The 26,500-nt window shown below is 36.9% G+C and overlaps 3 non-coding genes across 3 annotated transcripts; all 3 read right to left on the bottom strand.

Moving 5' to 3' along the window:
- Positions 1 to 18,066: 18,066 nt before the first annotated feature.
- On the bottom strand, positions 18,067 to 18,173 carry LOC121206562 (small nucleolar RNA R71). The gene has a single exon (XR_005901625.1). It is a non-coding gene; the product is annotated as a small nucleolar RNA R71 (small nucleolar RNA).
- Positions 18,174 to 21,068: 2,895 nt separating this feature from the next.
- Positions 21,069 to 21,175, bottom strand: LOC121206551 (small nucleolar RNA R71). The gene has a single exon (XR_005901615.1). It is a non-coding gene; the product is annotated as a small nucleolar RNA R71 (small nucleolar RNA).
- Positions 21,176 to 24,072: 2,897 nt separating this feature from the next.
- On the bottom strand, positions 24,073 to 24,179 carry LOC121206690 (small nucleolar RNA R71). Its single transcript, XR_005901835.1, has one exon. It is a non-coding gene; the product is annotated as a small nucleolar RNA R71 (small nucleolar RNA).
- Between the last annotated feature and the right edge of the window lie 2,321 nt (positions 24,180 to 26,500).

The following is a 26,500-nucleotide window of genomic DNA, read 5'->3' as shown; positions in this document are numbered from 1 at the left end:
GAAGAAGTTTTCCAAATACTCTGGGCCCGACCTTCAATTGCGGGCCGTTGCAAAGACTGGGCTGTAATAGAACAAGTTTAGTTGGTTAATGCGATTCGGGCCCTCCTAACCACTGACCCTTGGGAGCTTTTCTTTGGGATCATCGAGCCAACATATCTCGAGCTCACGATGGAACTATGCTCAACGTTTCATCTTCAGACCATAATGGAAAACTACGAGGATCCCGGCACGGTCTAATTTCGCCTAGGAGAATTAGTCCGCCAGCTAAGCATCCCAGAATTCGGTATTGCACTAGGCTTATATACGGAGGAGTTCAAGGAAGAGAATGACTTACATGCTCTCTACCGCCACATCCATCGTTCTCCTTCACTGTGCTGGGATGCACTAGTACCACGTTCGGCCACCTACGACGCCAGTCGGTCCAAGGCATTAGCTCTCCCTCTATCCTTGAGGTACTTACATTCTATCTTATCTCACACCTTGACAGGGCAGAGAGAGAGCACCGGCGCCGTCACCACTTACGGCGTCTACTACTTATGGTGTATGTCGCATGAGAATGTCTTCGACCTCACCTACTTTATCGCCCTTGCCATTCGCCGCTAGACGGAGCGACATCGGAAGGGGGTCATCTGTATTGGCCCTTATGTGACTCGACTAGCGTGACACTTCGAGTTCCTCAACACTGCGGCACAAGAATCATCCTTGACCCTTATTGGCCAGATGTTTCAACAAGGCATCTCGAGCATACTAAGCATGAGGATGATTGAAAAGCGCCAAGGAACCTACCCTCCTCAATATCGTCTCGTCCAATCTACCGAGGAGAAGGCATGTCCCTCCACAACATGAGGGCCCAGTGTCTCAGCCACCACGCTCCCATCGTCTAGTTCATGCGGCGACTTCATATGCTGACATCTCTGAGTGCCTCACTCGATTCGAGCAGCAGTGTTTTCAACGATTTGATAACATTGATGCTACTCTATAGCAGATTTGTTAGCACTTCCACATCTCATCGCCGCCACCACCACCTCACGAACCATCCGGCGATGATGATTTTTAATTTTATTTTATCTTTATTTTTATTTTTTTTATTTTATGTTGTTATTAATTTTACCTTTAACTTTTAAATGTTATTTCCTTTTTGTTACTATTTTAGGTTTTATAAACAAATCTCGATTAATTCTTTATGAGTAATTATTCTTCCTAATATCCCTTAAAAAGTTTCTGATTTTATCATAGTTAGAAAGAGCTCCAAAGCTCATCCTCGCACAGGAACTAAAAACTCCACCGGGAAAGGTTCTCCATGACTGCCATGTCCTGCTCGACCATAACCATAGCTACCACCAGATATAATATTCTTTTGGTGTAGGACTTATGGACTAATTAACCTCTACCACCACCGGAGTATCCTCCTCCAACCTCACGCCGATTATTCTCCAAAAATCCAATTCAAGGAAATTCATTCATCACTTAGGAAGTTTCACTTCTCCCCCTATCTTATATTTATATTCTTTTGTATATATCTATCTTTGTACATTGAGGGCAATGTACATCTTAAGTGTGGGGGGGGTATTCATTTCACTATCAGAAAAATCCCTAAATGATTGCCTTGTTCTCTTGAAAAGCTCTCATATCACGTTTAGAATAAATTTTGATTGATTTATGATTTTTATTGATATATCTTAAATTAAAACATAGGCATTCATGCATTGTTTATTTAAACTTTCAAACATTAGAGAATTAAGCATGATAAGTTGATTTTTAAGAATTTAAAATTTTAGGTTGTTTCCCCAAGTTTAGGTATTACCTTGAGTTGAAATTCACAAGTTTGAACATCAAAAAGCCATAATTTTTGTGAGATCTTGAGCCTTTAGAGCATCTATTATTTCTTTCTTGCTCACTTTCATTATGAGTGAATCAGTATTGAATTGTTATTCTAGAACTTGCTTGATTATGCATGTCAAGACCACATCATTTGATTTGATATGTCAAAATGATAAAGGCACTTAGGTTTAACCCACTCACTCCATAAAAGCCTACCTTCACAACTAACCCTTAGTGAACCCCTTGAGCCTAACAACCCATTCATTAATTTACCCTCAATATTATCCCATAACTCATAATTGTTGAAATCCTCTAAATTAATTTGATCCCTATTTTTGTCGAAATTTGAGTTGGAATAGTTGCTTAGCTATGTTTCATTCTATTTTGTAATTTGACTTGTTGAAAAAAAATACATGTATACATATTAGTAGTAGTGATCTTCTGAGCTTAAGTAGTTAAATTCCATATTCTGAGAAAAAGCTTTGTTGTACGCAATTGATGACTAGTCATTTTTCTAGTTAGGAAATTTTTCAATTCAATCTCGATTATAACCTTTTCTTTCAGCTTGTGACTACACCCTCTAACCAAAGCCACGTTACAACCCTCTAAAGACTTTTTGATTGATGTTTTATCTTAATTTATAGTGGTGGAGATTTTATTTTCATGCAAGCCTATGGTAATGACTTTTCATTATTGCCTATTGACTGCTTCATTTATTATCCTTAAAACCTCGAGTGATTTCAGTGAATCTTTAGTGAGGATGTGAAACTCTATGACATTTTGAATCAAAGGTAATTACTTAGACGAGGGGAGACACCTATGGTTTCATGATAAAATACTCAACTTGGAATGTTTGAAACTTTGATGTTCTTTTAGTTGAATTTTCAATATATGATTACCTATGGATAATTCTAATGTATTATCGATAGAAATTAAAAGTTGAGAAGAATTTATTTTGATTATGATTTGAGGATTTTGCTTGAGGACAAGCAAATGCTTAAGTGTGGGGGTATTTGATAAACCGTAATTTATACATATTTCTATCCCATGTGTAGCACATTTTATGAATGATTTTTCCTTAAAATTGGGGAATTCAATACTCTTAATGCCTTAATTTCATATTTTAAACTTAGGTGAGCATAAGAAAGTGAAAGGAACGGAGAAAGGGGCCAAAAAAGGAGAAAATGGGCTAACGTACGAAATCAACACGGCTTGGACCTCCTCACACGGGCACACCACTCACCCGTGTCTATTTGGCAGAATCGAAGCACGACTCACACGGGTGGACCAGACACCCATGCCTATTTAACAGGCTTGACCACGACCTGAAGTAATCGCACACGAACGTGTTACACAAGCGTGTCCCTGCCGAGCCCAAGTTTAGTCCAATTCGGAAAAGGCCAATTTTGAGGGTTCTTAGGCATTCTAAAGCCTATAAATACACCCTAGTGGAGGAGGAGAAAAGGACACACAGAGGAGGAAGTAGGGAACTACTCAAGATCTCCCCTCAATTTCCCTTCAGGAGTTTTGGGTTTTTCTTTATGTTTTGTATTCATTATTCTTCTGAGATGTTTACCTTTTTAGTTGTGAACTAAAACCCCTAAATACCTAAGGGGAATGAAACCTAAGACAAATCATGTTATTATTATCTGAATTGTATGATAAATATTTGACTTGTTCTTAATTATGTGTTCTTAATTCTTGTTTTGATATTCTAGGATATTGATTCAAGTTAAGCTTTTATTTAGAGGAGGAATAGACCGTATCTAAGAGTACATTTGTCATAATTAAGCGGAGTTGATTGCGCGCCTAGAGATAGGGTGACAAGATTTTTCTGGATTAGGGTGAAACCCAATAAGAGGATCCATAGATCGAGTTAATGCAACCCTAGAGAGTTAATGAGAAAGAGATTTCAATTATTCAACCTAGGGTTAGATGTTGTTAGTCTCGAGAGGGATGATAATATTATTTAGGGATTTCTGTGGATTAAGTTAAATGAATAAATCGTCTGATTCAGAGTCAAATAACAAGTGAAGTCTAGGTGGATTTTTCCTTAGGTATTGTCTTAATTCAATCATTTTTCCAAAAGTAATTCCCCAATTCTATTTTCTGAGAATTCTTAGTTTAGTTAATTAGTTAGTTTAAACAAACCTCATTATTCTTAGGCTAGATAATAAAAAGACAGTCATTACTAGTACTTTTAGTTCCTTTGGGTTCGACAATCCGGTCTTCCTAAAGCTATACTACTGTTCGATAGATACACATGCCTTCTTCGTGATAATAGTTAGTTTCAAAAACGATTCATTATAAATATTTAAAACCTGTCACGAATATCACGTATCAATGAATGTGTTGATCTAGGATCTATTAATGCAATCACAGAAGTATTGTAAAGTGTAAAAGTATCTATAATCACATCTGGAGATGAAACTTCCTCACGAGCTCGAATGGCATAGGCTCTGGCAGGTGCTCTAGCCTCAGATCAAATAGCAGCATCTTTAGTTCCCTTCTGGCTGCCACTCACATTACCTATATTTCTAGGAGGTCTACCACGGGATGCATTGACACTTGGCCATGGATTTTGTTCAATTTCTTGCTCAATAGATTCAGGGAAATCACGGATGAAATGGTCTAATGATCGACATTTGAAACAAGACCTATCATACAATCTGTAAGAGTATGCCCAAAGATCAATCACGAGATGGTTGTAATAACATACTTGGTTTATGATGTTTATTAATAATAAGGCGTTGCCATTATTATTTCAATTTCTTTTCTGCATGCATAAATAAACTATTTTATAATAATGTCCTGAGAATAATATGATTATTCTTAAAAGATCCTTAGTGAAGTATTATTGTTGGCTAGGACAATACTAATGCATCAAGACTAACATGTAGTTGACTGATGATAAAGAGTTGTCATTGATATGGAGTGTCAGAATCAATGCATGAATATGTGTGTTAGAGAACAACATATTGGATTGACCTGCTATGAGTATGTTTCTTAGATTATTATTTAATTGTCACAACATTACTCATACTTGAGATCATCTTTATCCCAACATCGTGAGTTGTATATTTTGATACAGTCAAACAAACATCGTAACTGGTTGTTCTATAAAGACTGATGTTGGATATACCACAATTTATGTTGAGGGATATAGTTGATCAATATAGGATAAGTTCCTCCTACATAATGGGAGTAATATCTCAGGCCACTTCATTGAGTGAGGCTAGAAATGCATGGCCATGCTCAAATAAGTTGATACGAGATGTCATACTTATTTGTGTATCATAGACTACTCAAGGTATCAAGAAACATGGGATGGACTATGCAAGTGTGACTATTCCATGATTTGTGTCCATTCCAAATATATAGAACTTAAGGATTAATGCATGAAAGGTTAATCACAAAACGTTATGTCGAATCATGACTTCTTGTAACTTAGGTAGCATTAATGCATTGCTAGATGACACTCATTGTTTGTAAATTAGGTTAGTTCTAATATTACTGCTAACGTTACAAGAACCTATAGGGTCACACCCTATAGTTGAAATGAACGAGGTAAAACATAGTTGTTATATTGCTTGGTTGTCACATGAATTAAATTAATTATAGAATTAATTTAATTGGGCAATCAAATTGTTGAACATACTATATGTACAAGGATGTTGTACACATAATCAGAACATAATTTTATTGATATATGAATTTAGTTCGTATATAAGTTTAAATAAATATAGTTTACCGAAATCTTTATTATAATTAATGTAATTATAATTTTTCGGTTAAACATTATTATATTTATTTGAATGATAATTATTATGTTCGGATTAATTTTAATGAATTAAAATTCGTTATAAATATATACCAATTAAGAGGGAGTTATATATAGAAAGGGTAAAAACCCTAAAAAGTATATATAAAAACTAGCCCGAAAATATGCAAGGTGGTCTAGTAGCCGTTTAGCATAATACTCTCTGAAAATAGTTTTCTGGGATTTCTACCGTTCATTGTCAATTGGGTGGACTATGTAGAGGCCGACATCGGTAAAGGTTGCGGCTTGGTTCGATAGTGGTTCAGTATTCCTGTTGCCTAGGCGTCGCTGTCTACTCAGATTGAAGTTTCGATAATTTCGAAACCCTTTTTATCACCCCGATTCGTTCCTTACACATGGATCCTTGGTTTGGATTGCCAGAATGTTTTAATTGTTTTATTTTTCCGCTGCGCCTTAAAGGTACCGGCGTTCCAACAGTGTATCGGAGCCACTTGTGTGATACAGACTCGAGTTTAAATACTTGGGTGATGCAATTGTATGAGATGCATGTTTTAATTTTATTATGTTTTTCTGTTTAAATCGTTTAAGCAGAATCTGATTATTTTTCCTTTTGATAAGTGATTAAATGTTAATCATGATGTTATGGCCTATTCAGTTTTATGTTTTTACTGTTAACTGTAAGAAATCTGTGATGAAGCAGGGGTGGCATTTACAATTTCCAGTAACAGATTACTGGCCAGTGGAACAAGGGTTGTTCCGGTATGAAACCTCAAGGATTAAAATTCTAAAAACACGATTATGTTCATAAAAGTTATCAAATTGTGAGGTTTCATTTGACTGGGGTTCGCACTTTGTACCGCGGGGCTCCGCCCCGCACCCCTGGTCCATACCCGCCTTTAGATCCCCATCATCTTCCAGTATGTTTTGTAATAAATAAAACTTAATGGGCCATAAAAAGGTTGAAAGGATATTTTAATATTTCACTTGACAAAAACGTTGAATGATATATGCTATTTTTGAAATGCACGGTGTTTGAAATGCATAGTTATAGCCCGATGACCCATTTGATAAAAGGTTAAATTTTATAAATACGGCCTGCGTGTCATGCCTTAGTACTATTCTTTTGTATTTCTCTTCTCATCTTACTCCCTCGTATGTAAAACGAGTTTCTGAATTTTGTAATTTGTAAAAGTTGCTGTGGACTAGACGAGAAAGAAGATGGGCTGACTAGTGTGGATCGACAGCTTGTGAAACGGCTGACACCTTTAGGTTCCCTTTTGGTTCTCCCATTGGCTTGGGTTGAACCACCATAGTTTATGGGCTATAACTATTGCATTTATTTATTGCTTTACTTACTCATGTATGAGATGCTATGGAAGTCTAAAGCATGCAAATTTGGTAATAATAAACCCCATTAATTGATGAAATCAATTAAAAGATTAAATGGACTAAAGTAGACCATAATTGGTGAGATGTAACAGTCTAATAAAATCCCTCTATTAAAATATTAAGTCAACATGGCCTTCCAATTTATGCCCTCGTTCAGGCCTCGATCAATACCATGTAGGTTTTGCCAAAGTGAAGTACTAGTATTTATCTTGGTTAAACGTGAAGAATAAACAAGTGATATTCGCTGGTTAAAAATTGGTTAATGACTTAACTAGGCTACTCTAATAGGATTAGAAACCTAGATGCAAGTAATTTGGCTAAATCATAAGATGATTAGAACAAGAGTTGTTCACCAAATTGTAGGAGTTACATATGATGCAATTAGCAAGTGTTGCTTACCTAAATAACCATAATCTTGAGAGTAAAGCCAAAGCTGACTTAAGAGGAGGTGAAATATGGATCCTTAACCCACTAGAAATACTTTCAAGAAAGTCTTTCTGAAATTAATATATGAGGGTTATTAATTTTGAAATAAAATTATGGGAACATCATTTAATAAAGTCCTTTTAATGATTGATATAAACTTGGTAAATTTATTCACATGCATATTTTATTGTTGTAGATATATTATGGCTGCAAACACTAACACACTCTCATTACGACCGGTCCTTGAGAAGGACAAATTGAATGGTTTGAATTTTCTTGACTGGTTTCGTAACTTGAGGATTGTCCTCAGACAAGAACGGAAATTATATGTCATTGAAAAACCACTTCCTGATGAACCACCGGCAATTGCCTCGAGGGCTGATAAAGATGCTTACAAGAAGCATATCAATGAAATGGTAGACGTTGGATATCTTATGCTTGCCACTATGAATCCTGAGCTTCAAAAGCAACATGAGGATATGGTTGCTTATGATATGATCGAGCACCTAAAAGAACTATATCAAGGGCAAGCAAGGCAAGAGAGGTTTGATATCTCTAAGGCTCTATTCCAATGTAAGCTGGCTGAAGGAAGCCAGTAGGACCTCATGTTCTTAAGATGATTGGTTATATTGAAAGCCTATCTAAGCTTGGGTTTCCATTTAGCCAAGAGTTGGCCACTGATGTTATTCTGCAATCGTTGCCGGATAGTTACAGCCAGTTTGTCCTCAATTTCAATATGAATGAAATTGACAAGACTCTGCCACAGTTGCTCAGTATGTTACGAACTACTGAAGGCAACATGAAAAAGGTTGGACCCAAGCCCATACTGATGGTCCGTAACAACAAGGGCAAGGGAAAGGCTAAAGTCCCGACAAAGCCCAAAGGCAAAGGTAAGCCCAATCTTGGAAAGGGAAAGGCTACACCGAAACCTAAAGGTGGGGTGTCTAAGGAAGGAAACTATTTTCATTGTGGTGTGACTGGACATTGGAAGCGGAACTGCCCTGTCTATCTTGAGGAAATCAAGAAGGCCAAAGCAAGCGGAACGTCTACTTCAGGTATTTATGTTATTGATATTAATTTATCAACTACTACTTCTTGGGTATTAGATACTGGTTGTGGTTCTCATATTTGTACTTCTGTACAGGGACTACAAAGGAGTAGGACTTTGGCTAGAGGAGATGTGGACCTGCGAGTTGGAAATGGAGCAAGAGTTGCTGCATTCGCTGTGGGAACATATACTTTATCTTTGCCTAGTGGACTTGGTTTAATTTTAGAGGATTGTTATTTTGTGCCCAGTTTGACTAAAAACATTATTTCAATTTCTTGTTTAGACAAAATTGGTTTTGAGATAATAATTAAGAATAATTGTTGTTCCTTTTATCTCAATAATGTTTTCTATGGTTCAGCACAATTGATTAATGGCCTCTATATTTTAGATCAAACGAATTCCATTTACAACATAAATACTAAAAGATCTAAAATAAATGACGCAAATCAAACTTATCTTTGGCATTGTCGTTTGGGCCACATAAGTGAGAAACACATATCCAAACTCCATAAAGATGGTCTCTTGGATTCATTTGTTTTTGAACAATTTGAAGTATGTGAATCTTGCTTATTAAGAAAAATGACTAAATCTCCTTTTACTGGTAAAAGTGAACGAGCTAGTGATTTATTGGGCTTAATACATTCAGATGTATGTGGACCAATAAATACACAAGCCAGAGGTGGATTTCACTACTTCTTTACTTTCACTGATGATTTCAGTAGATATGGGTATGTTTATCTCATGCGCTTTAAATCTGAGGCCCTTGAAAAGTTCAAGGAATTCAAAAATGAAGTACAAAATCTACTAGGCAAAACTATTAAGACACTTCGATCTGATCGAGGTGGAGAGTATTTGAGCCTAGAGTTTGATGATCTTTTTAAGGAATGTGGGATTGTCTCACAACTTACTCCTCCTGGTACTCCTCAATGGAATGGAGTTTCTGAGAGAAAAAATCGAACTCTATTAGACATGGTTCGATCCATGATGAGTCACGCTGATCTACCGACTTCCTTTTGGGGACATGCACTTGAAACAGCTATTTTCACACTAAATCGTGTTCCATCTAAATCCGTTCAAAAGACGCCATATGAGATGTGGACTGGGAAATGTCCCAGTATGTCTTTTATGAAAATTTGGGGTTGTGAAGCTTATGTTAAACGTCAGACGTCTACTAAGCTTGAACCCAAATCTGAAAGGTGTATTTTTGTAGGGTATCCGAAAGGGAATTCAATAAAGAAAGGAAGATGTGAAGCCCTTTTTGTTTAAGGGCTGCTCGCTTGACGTCTACTAAGCTTGAACCCAAATCTGAAAGGTGTATCTTTGTAGGGTATCCGAAAGAAACCAAAGGATATTATTTCTTTAATCCTACTGAGAACAAAGTGTTTGTTGCTCGGACTGGTGTCTTCCTAGAGAGAGAATTTGTTTCTAGAAAAGGAAGTGGGAGAAAGATTGAACTTGAAGAAATTCGAGAATCACAAGATACCACTGAACCAGAGATAGAACAACAGTAAATTCCACAAGAAATTGAGGAACAAGTAACTGCTGTAGAAACACAACCACCGCATAGATCTTTAAGAGAACGTCATGCACCTGAGAGATATGGATTTCTCATTACAACGCATGGTGACATTCTTCTTATAGATCAAGATGAGCCTAGGACTTATTAAGAAGCGGTGGCGAGCCCAAACTCTGAGAAATGGCTTAAGGCCATGAGATCTGAGATGGATTCCATGTATGAAAACCAAGTTTGGACTTTGGTTGACCCACCCGAAGGGGTTAAACCTATAGGGTGCAAGTGGGTTTTCAAAAAGAAAACCGACATGGATGGTAATGTACAAACATACAAGGGGCAATTAGTCACTAAAGGTTTTCTCCAAATTCATGGTGTTGACTATGATGAAACCTTTTCTCCTGTAGCTATATTTAAATCCATCAGGATCTTGCTCGCCATAGCTGCATTTCATGATTATGAAATCTAGCAGATGGATGTCAAAATAGCTTTCTTTAATGGGAAACTTGAAGAGGATGTGTATATGACACAACCTGAAGGTTTTGTCGATCCAAAGGATGCTGGAAAGATATGTAAGTTATAAAGATCCATTTATGGATTAAAGCAAGCTTCTCGAAGTTGGAATCTTCGTTTTAACGATGCAATCAAAGAGTTTGGTTTTATCAAAAATGAAGATGAGCCATGTGTTTACAAGAAAGTTAGTGGGAACACAATCACATTCTTGGTACTGTATGTGGATGACATACTTATCATGGGCAATGACATACCTACCTTATAGTCTATTAAGACTTGGTTAGAAAGTTGTTTTTCTATGAAGGACTTGGGCGAAGCCACTTACATCTTAGGAGTCAAGATCTATAGAGATAGATCAAGACGACTACTAGGTCTAAGTCAAGGTACATATATAGATAAAGTATTGAAAAGGTTCAATATGGAAGAATCTAAGAGAGGATTCCTACCTATGAGACATGGTATTTCACTCTCGAAGGAAATGTGTCCTACAACTCCACAAGAGAGAGAACGCATGAGTAAAATTCCATATGCTTCTGCTATTGGATCTATCATGTATCCCATGTTATGTACCCGTCCAGATGTCTCATATGCCTTAAGTATGACGAGTAGGTACCAAGTAGATCCCGGTGAAGGTCACTGGACCATAGTCAAGAATATCCTTAAGTACTTGAGAAGAACTAAGGATACGTTCGTAATATATGGAGGTGAGGAAGAGTTAAGTGTAAAAGGTTACACTAATGCCAGCTTCCACATCGACAAGGATGATTCTCGATCGCAATCAGGTTTTGTGTTTTGCCTTAATAGTGGTACTGTGAGCTGGAAGAGTTCAAAGCAATGTATAGTAGCCGATTCTACAATAGAGGCTGAGTATATTGCATCTAGTGAGGCAGCAAAAGAAGCGGTTTGGATCAAGAAGTTCATTACTAAACTAGGGGTTATGCCTAGCATATTAGATGCTATAGAACTCCGATGTGATAACAATAGAGCCATTGCATAAGTAAAAGAACCCAGATCTCACCAACGATCCAAACATATACTTAGGCGCTACCATCTTATTCGAGAGATTATCGATCAAGGGGATGTAGACATATGCAAAGTCCCAACAGATGATAACATTATCGATCGAGGGGATGTAGAGATATGCATTGTTTATTTAAACTTTAAGACATTAGAGAATTAAGCATGATAAGTTGATTTTTAAGAATTTAAAATTTTAGGTTGTTTCCCCAAGTTTAGGTATTACCTTGAGTTGAAATTCACAAGTTTGAACATCAAAAAGCCATAATTTTTGTGAGATCTTGAGCCTTTAGAGCATCTATTATTTCTTTCATGCTCACTTTCATTATGAGTGCATCAGTACTGAATTGCTATTCTAGAACTTGCTTGATTATGCATGTCAAGACCACATCATTTGATTTGATATGTCAAAATGATAAAGGCACTTAGGTTTAACCCACTGACTCCATAAAAGCCTACCTTCACAATTAACCCTTAGTGAACCCCCTTGAGCCTAACAACCCATTCATTAATTTACCCTCAATATTATCCCATAACTCATTATTGTTGAAATCCCCTAAATTAATTTGATCCCTATTTTTGTCGAGATTTGAGTTGGAATAGTTGCTTAGCTATGTTTCATTCTATTTTGAATTTGACTTGTTGAAAAAAAAATACATGTATACATATTTGGTAATGACTTTTCATTATTGACTATTGAGTGCTTCATTTATTATCCTCAAAACCTCGAGTGATTTGAGTGAATCTTTAATGAGGATGTGAAACTCTGTGACATTTTGAATCAAAGGTAATTACTTTGACGAGGGGAGACACCTATGGTTTCATGATAAAATACTCAACTTGGAATGTTTGAAACTTTGATGTTCTTTTAGTTGAATTTTCAATGTATGATTACCTATGGATTATTCTGAGATATTATCGATAGAAATTAAAAGTTGAGAAGAATTTATTTTGATTATGAGTTGAGGATTTTGCTTGAGGACAAGCAAATGCTTAAGTGTGGGGGTATTTGATAAACTATAATTTATACATATTTCTATCCCATGCTTAGCACATTTTATGGATGATTTTTACTTAAAATTGGGGAATTCAATGCTCCTAATGCCTTAATTTCATATTTTAAACTTCGGTGAGCATAGGAGAGTGAAAGGAACGAGAAAGGGGCCAAAAAACGAGAAAATGGGCCAACGTACAAAATCAACAAGGCTTGGACCTCCTCACACAGGCAGACCACATAGCCGTGTCTATTTGGCAGAATCGAAGCACGACTCACACAGGTGGACCACACGCCCGTGCCTATTTAACAGGCTTGACCACGGCCTGAAGTAATCGCACACGGATGTGTTACACAAGCGTGTCCCTGTCGAGCCCAAGTTTAGTCCAATTCAGAAAAGGCCAATTTTGAGGGTTCTTAGGCATTCTAAAGCCTATAAATACACCCTAGAGGAGGAGGAGAAAATGACGCACAGAGGAGGAATCAGGGAACTACTCAAGATCTCTCTTCAATTTTCCTTCAGGAGTTTTGGGTTTTTCTTTATGTTTTGTTTTCATTATTCTTCTGAGATGTTTACCTTTTTAGTTATGAACTAAAACCCCTAAATACCTAAGGGGAATGAAACCTAAGAAAAATCTTGTTATTATTATCTGAATTGTATGATAAATATTTGACTTGTTCTTAATTTTGTGTTCTTAATTCTTGTTTTGATATTCCAGGATATTGATTCAAGTTAAGCTTTTATTTAGAGGAGGAATAGACCCTGTCTAAGAGTACATTTGTCATAATTAAGCGGAGTTGATTGCGCGCCTAAAGATAGGGTGACAAGATTTTTCTGGATTAGGGTGAAACCTAATAAGAGGATCCATAGATCAAGTTAATGCAACCCTAGAGAGTTAATGAGAAAGAGATTTCAATTATTCAACCTAGGGTTAGATGTTGTTAGTCTCGAGAGGGATGATAATATTATTTAGGGATTTCTACGGATCAAGTTAAATGAATAAATCGTCTAGTTCAGAGTCAAATAACAAGTGAAGTCTAGGTGGATTTTTCCTTAGGTATTGTCTTAATTCAATCATTTTTCCAAAGGTAATTCCCCAATTCTATTTTTTGAGAATTCTTAGTTTAGTTAATTAGTTGGTTTAAACAAACCTCATTATTCTTAGGCTAGATAATAAAAAGACAGTCATTACTAGTACTTTTAGTTCCTTTGGGTTCGACAATCCGGTCTTGCTAAAGCTATACTACTGTTCCATAGGTACACTTGCCTTCTTCGTGATAATAGTTAGTTTCAAGAACGATTCATTATAAATATTTAAAACCTGTTAAGAATATCACGTATCAATGAATGTGTTGATCTAGGATCTATTAATGCAATCACAGAAGTATTGTAAAGTGTAAAAGTATCTATAATCACATCTGGAGATGAAACTTCCTCACGAGCTCGAATGGCATAGGCTCTGGCAGGTGCTCTAGCCTCAGATCAAATAGCAGCATCTTTAGTTCCCTTCTGGCTGCCACTCACATTACCTATATTTCTAGGAGGTCTACCACGGGATGCATTGACACTTGGCCATGGATTTTGTTCAATTTCTTGCTCAATAGATTCAGGGAAATCACGGATGAAATGGTCTAATGATCGACATTTGAAACAAGACCTATCATACAATCTGTAAGAGTATGCCTAAAGATCAATCACGAGATGGTTGTAATAACATACTTGGTTTATCATGTTTATTAATAATAAGGCGTTGCCATTATTATTTCAGTTTCTTTTCTGTGTGCATAAATAAACTGTTTTGTAATAATGTCCTGAGAATAATATGATTATTCTTAAAAGATCCTTAGTCAAGTATTATTGTTGGCTAGGACAATAATAATGCATTAAGACTAACATGTAGTTGATTAATGATAAAGAGTTGTCATTGATATGGAGTCTCAGAATCAATGCATGAATATGTGTATTAGAGAACAACATATTGGATTGACCCGCTATGAGTATGTTTCTTGGATTATTATGTAATTGTCACAACATTACTCATAGTGATTAATATGTATATGATCCTCATACTTGAGATCATCTTTATCCCAACATCGTGAGTTGTATATTTTGATACAGTCAAACAAACATCGTAACTAGTTGTTCTATAAAGACTGATGTTGGATATACCACAATCTATGTTGAGGGATATAGTTGATGAATATAGGATAAGTCCCTCCTACATAATGGGAGTAATATCTCAGGCCACTTGATTGAGTGAGGCTAGAAATGCATGGCCATGCTCAAATAAGTTTATATGAGATGTCATACTTATTTGTGTATCATAATCTACTCAAGGTATCAAGAAACATGGGATGGACTATGCAAGTGTGACTATTCCATGACTTGTGTCCATTCCAAAGATATAGGACTTAAGGATTAATGCATGAAAGGTTAATCACAAAACGTTATGTCGAATCATGACTTCTTGTAACTTAGGTAGCATTGATGCATTGCTAGATGCCACTCATTATTTGTAAAATTAGATTCGTTCTAATATTACTACTAACGTTACAAGAACCTATAGGGTCACACCCTATGGTTGAAATGAACGAGGTAAAACATAGTTGGTATATTGCTTGGTTGTCACATGAATTAAATTAATTATAGAATTAATTTAGTTGGGCAATCAAATTGTTGAACATACTATATGTACAAGGATGTTGTACACATAATCAGAACATAATTTTATTGATATATGAATTTAGTTCGTATATAAGTTTAAATAAATATAGTTTACCGAAATCTTTATTATAATTAATGTAATTATAATTTTTCAGTTAAAAATTATTATATTTATATGAATGATAATTATTATGTTCGGATTAATTTTAATGAATTAAAATTCGTTATAAATATAAACCAATTAAGAGGGAGTTATATATAGAAAGGGTAAAACCTCTAAAAAGTATATATAAAAATGAGCCTGAAAATATACAAGGTGGTCTAGTCGCCGTTTAGCAAAATACTCTCTGAAAATAGTTTTCTGGGATTTCTACCGTTCATTGTCAATTGGGTGGACTACGTAGAGGCCGACATCGGTAAAGGTTGCGGCTTGGTTCGATAGTGGTTCAGCATTCTTGTTGCCTAGGCATCGTTGTCTACTCAGATTGAAGTTTCGATAATTTCAAAACCCTTTTTATCACCCCGATTCATTCCTTACACACGGATCCTTGGTTTGGATCGCCGGAATGTTTTAATTGTTTTATTTTTCCGCTGCGCCTTGGAGGCACCGACGTTCCAACACAATCTACAATTGCCAGAATGTCTTTTACCACAGTATTTTCACTCAGGGTGATCGAATCTGACATTTCCAACACTAGCAATAGAAGTAGCCGGAGCTCTGAAACTCGAATGCGATCTAGCACGATCTCTACTAAAATGCCCCACATTAACTTTTGAACGGCTAAAATCATCTTGGAATTTCTTTGACGTAAACTGAAATGATTTACTTGATGATTGATAAACCGTAATTTATACATATTTTTACCCCATGCTTAACGTATTTATGGATGGTTTCACCATAGAATTGGTGAATTCGATGCTTCTAATCCTTTAATTTCATGTTTTATAACTAGGTGAGCATAGGAGAATAAAAAGAGTGAGAAACGGGCCAAAAACAGAGAAAATAGACCTGCATAGGAAAACAACACGGCCTGGACTTCCTCACACGGGCATGTTACACGACCGTGTCCCTTTGGCATGGTCAAAGCATGATTTACATGGGTAGATCACACGTCCGTGCCCATTTAACAGCCTTGACCACGGCCTTAAGCAATCGCACACGAGCGTGTCACACTAGTCCAATTTGGAAAAGGCCAATTTTGAGGGCTCTTTAGCATTCCAAAGCCTATTTAAACACCTGAGGAGGCACTTAAACGAAGGGACACACGGAGAAGGAAGCAGGGAACTGCTCAAGGAAAGCTGATTGATCCATCTCAGAAGCCAGATTCATCATTAAGACTGAAGATCTCTCGTCAATTTCCCTTCAGGAGTTTTGGGCTTTTCTTTATATTTTGTATTCATTATTCTTCTGAGATGTTTACCTTTTTAGTTATGAACTAAAACCCCTAAATACCTAAGGGGAATGAAACCTAAGACAAATCTTATTATTATTATCTGAATTGTATGATAATTATTTGACTTGTTCTTAATTCTTGTTTTGATATTCCAGGATATTGATTCAAGTTAAGCTCTTATTTAGAGGAGGAATAGACCCTGTCTAAGAGTACATTTGTCATAATTAAGCAGAGTTGATTGCGCGCCTAGAGATAGGGTGACAAGATTTTGTCGGATTAGGGTGAAACCTAATAAGGGGATCCATAGATCGAGTTAATGCAACTCTAGGGAGTTAATGAGAAAGAGATTTCAATTATTCAGCCTAAGGTTAGATGTTGTTAGTCTCGAGAGGGATAATAATATAACTTAGGGATTTCTACGGATCAAGACAAATGAATAAATCGTCCGATTCAGAGTCAAATAACAAGTGAAGTCTAGGTGGATTTTCCTTAGGTATTATCTTAATTCAATCGTTTTTTCCAAAGTAATTCCCCAATTCTATTTTCTGTGAATTCTTAGTTTAGTTAATTAGTTAGTTAAAACAAACACCATTATTCCTAGGTTGGAAAATAAAAAGACGATCATTACTTGTACTTTTAGTTCCTTTGGGTTAACAATCCGGTCTTGCTAAAGCTATACTACTGTTCGATAGGTACACTTGCCTTCATCGTGATAATAGTTAGTTTCAAGAACGATTCATTATAAATATTTAAAACCTGTCACGAATATCACTATCAAGTTTTTGGCACTGTTGCCGGGGAACTAGGATATTAGGAAAACTCGATTTTTATTACTTTAGCCATTTACTTTATTCGCAATTTAAGTTTTTATTTTCTTTTCTTTTCTAATTCTTCATTTATTTTCTTGTGACAGGTTTTTCTAATTTATGACCAGAAGAAACTCGTCAGGACCACTACTTTTTGACAGTGAGATTGACCGCACAATTCGCAAGAACTGGAGAGAAATAAGGCGAAGGCTAAGATACACACAGGACGAGCAAGAGGATGATACTTCAACCAAAACTGAGGAGATGGCTGAAAACCAAGAAAATCCGCTACCTCCTGCGATTGCTACTGATCTAGTAAATCAGAATCCTGTTCCACGCACTATGTATGATTATGCTAAACCTAATTTAACAGGAACTGAGTCAAGTATAGTTAGAACTACAATTGCTGCAAATAATTTTGAACTGAAACCTAACACAATTCAAATGATACAATAGTTAGTTCAGTTTGATGGTTTACAGGACAAGGATCCCAGTGCTCACTTGGCAAATTTCCTAGAATTTTGTGATACCTTTAAAATTAATGGCATTTCTGATGACACCATTAGCCTTTGGTTGTTTCCCTTTTCGTTAAGGAATAAGGCTAAAAAATGGTTGAACTCGTTACCACAAGGGTCACTCACTACTTGGGAACAAATGACCGAAAAGTTTTTATTAAAATAATTTTCGCCGGCTAAAACAACTAAATTACGTAACGGTATCTCTTCTTTTGTGCAGATGAATTTAGAAATACTCTACGATGCATGGGAGAGATACAAGGACCTTTTGAGAAGGTGCCCTCACTATGGGTTACCGCTTTGGCTACAGGTTCCAACGTTTCATAATGGCCTGAATCCTTCGACTCGGCAGATGATTGATGCATCCACTATAGGAACCATCAATAATAAGACACCTGAAGATGTCTATGAATTTATAGAGGAGATGTCACTGAATAACTATCAGTGGCAAGTCATGAGGACAAAGCCAACGAAAATAGCCGACATTTATAAAGTTGATTTGGTCACCATGCTCTCTAATCAGGTAGAACTCTTGAATAAGAAAATTGATGGTTTCCTTAGTTCTTCACATGTTCACCCAGTGATAAGGTACGATTCAAATGGAGGAGGAGCATGCACAGAATATCAACCCTTCAACCCTAGCATCGAGGAGGAACAAGTCAATATATGGGTAATAATAACTCTAGACCCCAAATAACCCATATAGTAACACTTATAATGCAGGTTAGAGGAACCATCACAATTTCTCATGGGGCGGTCAAGGAAATCAAAGGCCACAACATCCTCTGAGTTTTCAACAACCACCTTACCAGCAAGAAAAGAAGCCGAACCTTGAGGAGATGTTAACAAAATTTATCTCAGTGTCAAAAACTCATTTTCAGAATACTAAGACAGCACTCAAAAATCAACAATCATCAATCCAAGGGCTCGAAACTCAGATTGGACAGCTCACCAAATTGATTTCTAAATGACCACAAGGTAGCATGCCAAGCAACACTGAATCTAACCCAAAGGAGCAACTCAACGCGATTTCCTTTCAAGATGAGGAAGGACTAGTTGCAGAACCAAGGCTAGAAACAGTGGTAAGCAAAGGTAAGGATGAGTTAGGCCACAATGAGCCAAAGCTGGTAATTACAGAATATAAACCTCATGTGCCATACCCCAAGGCAACAATGAAAGACCGCTCAGACGAACAATTTGGTCAATTCCTTAAACTTTTAATGAAAGTACATATTAACTTATCGTTTATTGAAGCCTTTTCACAGATGCCCAACACAGTCTAGTTTTTAAAGGAGCTTCTAGTAAATAAACGAAAGTTAGATAAAGCATCGCATGTGGAGCTGAACGTGGTCTGGTCAGCCATTTTACAGAATAAACTTCCCAACAAACTAAAAGATCTAGGGATTTTTACAATTCCTTGTTTAATTGGTAGCTTAGATGTTAATAATGCGTTGGCTGATTTAGGGGCTAGTATCAATAATATGCCTTACAAGTTGTTTAAGTAACTAGGTCTAGGGAAACCCGAACAAACTAGGATGAGCATTCAATTGGCTAATAAAACCATTAGATTTCCTAGGGGTATCATTGAAGATGTTCTTGTTAAGATCAATAAATTTATATACCCAGTAGACTTTGTTGTTCTAGACATGGAAGAGGATAGTAACGTTCCTTTAATTTTGGGAAGGCCATTTTTCGCAACTGCTAGAACAATTATTGACATTGGCACAGGTGAACTTACACTTCGTGTCAAAAACGAAACAATCACCCTTCAAGCTCGCAACCCGAAAAATACATCAAAAATTGAAGGTGATTGTACAAATTGTTCTACTAAGACTGATCATATGGTGCAACCTATTTTGCAGGAAATAAGTTCAAATGACACACATGAGCCATGTTCAATCCACAACAAACAATCTACCCGTGATGAACGAAGGCTACGAATCGAGGAGTTAGATGAATGGTCGACATTTAAATCGAGAAAACACGATAAACCAAAACTACGCCAGAACGAGCTCAATGCCTCACCAAATCAACTTAAGGTTGGCGATAAAGTTCCATTAGATGCCGCAGATCCTCACATTGAGACTGCTAAACCGAATGAAGAAATACCTCTCATGGTACTTAGCATTTTCCCATTTGGTACAGTCGAGGTAAGTCTAGGTGGATTTTCCTTAGGTATTGTCTTAATTCAATCATTTTTTCCAAAGTAATTCCCCAATTCTATTTTCTGTGAATTCTTAGTTTAGTTAATTAGTTAGTTAAAACAAACACCATTATTCCTAGGTTAGATAATAAAAAACGATCATTACTTGTACTTTTAGTTCCTTTGGGTTCGATAATTTAGTCTTGGTAAAGCTATACTACTGTTGATAGGTACACTTGCCTTCATCGTGATAATAGTTAGTTTCAAGAACGATTCATTATAAATATTTAAAACCTGTCACGAATATCACTATCAAGTTTTTGGCACCGTTGCCAGGGAACTAGGATATTAGGAAAACTCGATTTTTATTACTTTAGCCATTTACTTTATTTGCAATTTAAGTTTTTACTTTCTTTTCTTTTCTAATTCTTCATTTATTTTCTTGTGATAGGTTTTTCTAGTTTATGACCAGAAGAAACTCGTCAGGACCATTACTTTTTGACAGTGAGATCGACCACACAATTCGCAAGAACCGAAAAGAAATAAGGCGAAGCCTAAGATACACACAGGACGAGCAAGAGGATGATACTTCAACCACAACCGAGGCGATGGCTAAAAATCAAGAAAATCCGCTACCTCCTGCGATTGCTGCTGATCTAGTAAATCAGAATCCTACTCCACACACTATGTATGATTATGCTAAACCTAATTTAACAGGAACTGAGTCAAGTATAGTTAGAACTGCTATTGCTGCAAATAATTTTGAACTGAAACCTAACACAATTCAAATGATACAATAGTTTGTTCAATTTGATGGTTTACAGGACGAGGATCCCAATGCTCACTTGGCAAATTTCCTAGAATTTTGCGATACCTTTAAAATTAATGGCATTTCTGATGACACCATAATCCTTTGGTTGTTTCCCTTTTCGTTAAGGAATAAGGCTAAAAAATGGTTGAACTCGTTACCACAAGGGTCAATCACTACTTGGGAACAAATGATCGAAAAGTTTTTATTAAAATCATTTTCGCCGGCTAAAACAACTAAATTACGTAATGATATCTCTTCTTTTGTGCAGATGGATGTAGAAATACTCTACGATGCATAGGAGAGATACAAGGACCTTTTGAGAAGGTGCCCGCACTATGGGTTACCGCTTTGGCTACAGGTTCAAATATTTCATAATGGCCTGAATCCTTCGACTCAGCAGATGATTGATGCATCCACTATAGGCACCATCAATAATAAGACACCTGAAGATATCTATGAATTTATAGAGGAGATGCCACTGAATAACTATCAGTGGCATGTCATGAGGACAAAGCCAACGAAAATAGCCGACGTTTATAAAGTTGATTTGGTCACCATGCTCTCTAATCAAGTAGAACTCTTGAATAAGAAAATTGATGGTTTCCTTAGTTCTTTACATGTTCACCTAGTGATAAGGTGCGATTCAAATGGAGGAGGAGCGTGCACAGAATATCAACCCTTCAACCCTAGCATCGAGGAGGAACAAGTCAATATATGGGTAACAATAACTCTAGACCCCAAAATAACCCATATAGTAACACTTATAATGCAGGTTGGAGGAACCATCACAATTTCTCGTGGGGCGGTCAAGGAAATCAAACGCCACAACATCCTCCGAGTTTTCAACAACCACCTTACCAGCAAGAAAAGAAGCCGAACCTTGAGGAGATGTTAACAAAATTTATCTCAGTGTCAAAAACTCATTTTCAGAATACTGAGACAGCACTCAAAAATCAACAATCAACAATCCAAGGGCTCGAAACTCAGATTGGACAGCTCACCAAATTGATTTCTAAACGACCACAAGGTAGCATGCCAAGCAACACTGAATCTAACCCAAAGGAGCAACTCAACGCGATTTACTTTCAAGATGATGAAGGACTAGTTGCAGAACCAAGGCCAGAAATGGTGGTAAGCAAAGGCAAGGATGAGTTAGGCCACAATGACCCAAAGCTGGTAATTACAGAATATAAACCTCGTGTGCCATACCCCAAGGCAACAAGGAAAGACCGCTCAGACGAACAATTTGGTCAATTCCTTAAAATTTTAAAGAAATTACATATTAACTTATCATTTATTGAAGCCTTTTCATAGATGCCCAACACAGTCAAGTTTTTAAAGGAGCTTCTAGTAAATAAACGAAAGTTAGATGAAGCATCGCATGTGGAGCTGAACGTGGTCTGCTCAGCCATTCTACAGAATAAACTGCCCAACAAACTAAAAGATCAAGGGATTTTTACAATTCCTTGTTTAATTGGTAGCTTAGATGTTAATAATGCATTGGCTGATTTAGGGGCTAGTATCAATGATATGCCTTACAAGTTGTTTAAGTAACTAGGTCTAGGGAAACCCGAACAAACTAGGATGAGCATTCAATTGGCTAATAAAACCATTAGATTTCCTAGGGGTATCATTGAAGATGTTCTTGTTAAGATCAATAAATTTATATACCCAGTAGACTTTGTTGTTCTAGACATGGAAGAGGATAGTAACGTTCCTTTAATTTTGGGAAGGCCATTTTTCGCAACTGCTAGAACAATTATTGACATTGGCACAGGTGAACTTACACTTCGTGTCAAAAACGAAACAATCACCCTTCAAGCTCGCAACCCGAAAAATACATCAAAAATTGAAGGTGATTGTACAAATTGTTCTACTAAGACTGATCATATGGTGCAACCTATTTTGCAGGAAATAAGTTCAAATGACACACATGAGCCATGTTCAATCCACAACAAACAATCTACCCGTGATGAACGAAGGCTACGAATCGAGGAGTTAGATGAATGGTCGACATTTAAATCGAGAAAACACGATAAACCAAAACTACGCCAGAACGAGCTCAATGCCTTACCAAATCAACTTAAGGTTGGCGATAAAGTTTCATTAGATGCCGCAGATCCTCACATTGAGACTGCTAAACCGAATGAAGAAATACCTCTCATGGTACTTAGCATTTTCCCATTTGGTACAGTCGAGGTAAGTCTAGGTGGATTTTCCTTAGGTATTGTCTTAATTCAATCATTTTTTCCAAAGTAATTCCCCAATTCTATTTTCTGTGAATTCTTAGTTTAGTTAATTAGTTAGTTAAAACAAACACCATTATTCCTAGGTTAGATAATAAAAAAACGATCATTACTTGTACTTTTAGTTCCTTTGGGTTCGATAATTCAGTCTTGGTAAAGCTATACTACTGTTGATAGGTACACTTGCCTTCATCGTGATAATAGTTAGTTTCAAGAACGATTCATTATAAATATTTAAAACCTGTCACAAATATCACTATCAAGTTTTTGGCACCGTTGCCAGGGAACTAGGATATTAGGAAAACTCGATTTTTATTACTTTAGCCATTTACTTTATTTGCAATTTAAGTTTTTACTTTCTTTTCTTTTCTAATTCTTCATTTATTTTCTTGTGATAGGTTTTTCTAGTTTATGACCAGAAGAAACTCGTCAGGACCATTACTTTTTGACAGTAAGATCGACCACACAATTCGCAAGAACCGAAGAGAAATAAGGCGAAGCCTAAGATACACACAGGACGAGCAAGAGGATGATACTTCAACCACAACCGAGGCGATGGCTAAAAACCAAGAAAATCCGCTACCTCCTGCGATTGCTGCTGATCTAGTAAATCAGAATCCTACTCCACACACTATGTATGATTATGCTAAGCCCAATTTAACAGGAACTGAGTCAAGTATAGTTAGAACTGCTATTGCTACAAATAATTTTGAACTGAAACCTAACACAATTCAAATGATACAATAGTTTGTTCAATTTGATGGTTTACAGGACGAGGATCCCAATGCTCACTTGGAAAATTTCCTAGAATTTTGCGATACCTTTAAAATTAATGGCATTTCTGATGACACCATAATCCTTTGGTTGTTTCCCTTTTCGTTAAGGAATAAGGCTAAAAAATGGTTGAACTCGTTACCACAAGGGTCAATCACTACTTGGGAACAAATGATCGAAAAGTTTTTATTAAAATCATTTTCGCCGGCTAAAACAACTAAATTACGTAATGATATCTCTTCTTTTGTGCAGATGGATTTAGAAATACTCTACGATGCATAGGAGAGATACAAGGACCTTTTGAGAAGGTGCCCGCACTATGGGTTACCGCTTTGGCTACAGGTTCAAATATTTCATAATGGCCTGAATCCTTCGACTCAGCAGATGATTGATGCATCCACTATAGGCACCATCAATAATAAGACACCTGAAGATATCTATGAATTTATAGAGGAGATGCCACTGAATAACTATCAGTGGCAAGTCATGAGGACAAAGCCAACGAAAATAGCCGACGTTTATAAAGTTGATTTGGTCACCATGCTCTCTAATCAAGTAGAACTCTTGAATAAGAAAATTGATGGTTTCCTTAGTTCTTTACATGTTAACCTAGTGATAAGGTGCGATTCAAATGGAGGAGGAGCATGCACAGAATATCAACCCTTCAACCCTAGCATCGAGGAGGAACAAGTCAATATATGGGTAACAATAACTCTAGACCCCAAAATAACCCATATAGTAACACTTATAATGCAGGTTGGAGGAACCATCACAATTTCTCGTGGGGCGGTCAAGGAAATCAAACGCCACAACATCCTCCGAGTTTTCAACAACCACCTTACCAGCAAGAAAAGAAGCCGAACCTGAGGAGATGTTAACAAAATTTATCTCAGTGTCAAAAACTCATTTTCAGAATACTGAGACAGCACTCAAAAATCAACAATCAACAATCCAAGGGCTCGAAACTCAGATTGGACAGCTCACCAAATTGATTTCTAAACGACCACAAGGTAGCATGCCAAGCAACACTGAATCTAACCCAAAGGAGCAACTCAACGCGATTTACTTTCAAGATGATGAAGGACTAGTTGCAGAACCAAGGCCAGAAATGGTGGTAAGCAAAGGTAAGGATGAGTTAGGCCACAATGACCCAAAGCTGGTAATTACAGAATATAAACCTCGTGTGCCATACCCCAAGGCAACAAGGAAAGACCGCTCAGACGAACAATTTGGTCAATTCCTTAAAATTTTAAAGAAAGTACATATTAACTTATCATTTATTGAAGCCTTTTCACAGATGCCCAACACAGTCAAGTTTTTAAAGGAGCTTCTAGTAAATAAACGAAAGTTAGATGAAGCATCGCATGTGGAGCTGAACGTGGTCTGCTCAGCCATTCTACAGAATAAACTGCCCAACAAACTAAAAGATCAAGGGATTTTTACAATTCCTTGTTTAATTGGTAGTTTAGATGTTAATAATGCATTGGCTGATTTAGGGGCTAGTATCAATGATATGCCTTACAAGTTGTTTAAGTAACTAGGTCTAGGGAAACCCGAACAAACTAGGATGAGCATTCAATTGGCTAATAAAACCATTAGATTTCCTAGGGGTATCATTGAAGATGTTCTTGTTAAGATCAATAAATTTATATACCTAGTAGACTTTGTTGTTCTAGACATGGAAGAGGATAGTAACGTTCCTTTAATTTTGGGAAGGCCATTTTTCGCAACTGCTAGAACAATTATTGACATTGGCACAGGTGAACTTATACTTCGTGTCGAAAACGAAACAATCACCCTTCAAGCTCGCAACCCGAAAAATACATCAAAAATTGAAGGTGACTGTACAAATTGTTCTACTAAGACTGATCATACGGTGCAGCCTATTTTGCAGGAAATAAGTTCAAATGACACACATGAGCCATGTTCAATCCACAACAAACAATCTACCCATGAAGAACGAAGGCTACGAATCGAGGAGTTAGATGAATGGTCGACATTTAAACCGAGAAACACGATAAACCAAAACTACGCCAGAACGAGCTCAATGCCTCACCAAATCAACTTAAGGTTGGCGATAAAGTTTCATTAGATACCGCAGATCCTCTCATTGAGACTGCTAAACCGAATGAAGAAATTCCTCTCATGGTACTTAGCATTTTCCCATTTGGTACAGTCGAGGTAAGTCATCCCAAATTCGGAACCTTTAAGGTAAACAATACTCGCCTAAAACCTTATGTTGGTAAAATTTATAGCAGGGATGAGGAGTGTAAACTCCTCGATCCACCATGATCACACACCAGAGACGTAAGTCGAGCTTAGACTATAAATAAGTGCTTCTCGGGAGGCACCCCGAGCACTAAAGGTGCTAACTTCTTTAAATTTTAGTCTTTAACATTTAATTCACTAACTGAGTCACTGAACACAGGATTTTCAGAACCACACGGTCAGGTACACGGGCATGCCGTAGGCTGTGCACATACCACGAGATGCAACACTGTCGTACAATACGGTCGTGTGAAAACAGGGCAAAAGTTTCTTCCTCAACATGGGATGCGATAAGTAGCCACGGCCGTGCGACATGGCCGTGGGCAAAACTGCCAAAACAACACAAGCGTGCAACACGCCTGTGTTTTGAAACCGTGGG

The sequence above is a fragment of the Gossypium hirsutum genome, chromosome A01, assembly GCF_007990345.1.
Source record: "Gossypium hirsutum isolate 1008001.06 chromosome A01, Gossypium_hirsutum_v2.1, whole genome shotgun sequence".
Classification (NCBI taxonomy): Eukaryota; Viridiplantae; Streptophyta; class Magnoliopsida; order Malvales; family Malvaceae; genus Gossypium; species Gossypium hirsutum.
Note: the sequence above shows the minus strand (reverse complement) of the source record. Positions and strands in the feature narration are given on the sequence as shown.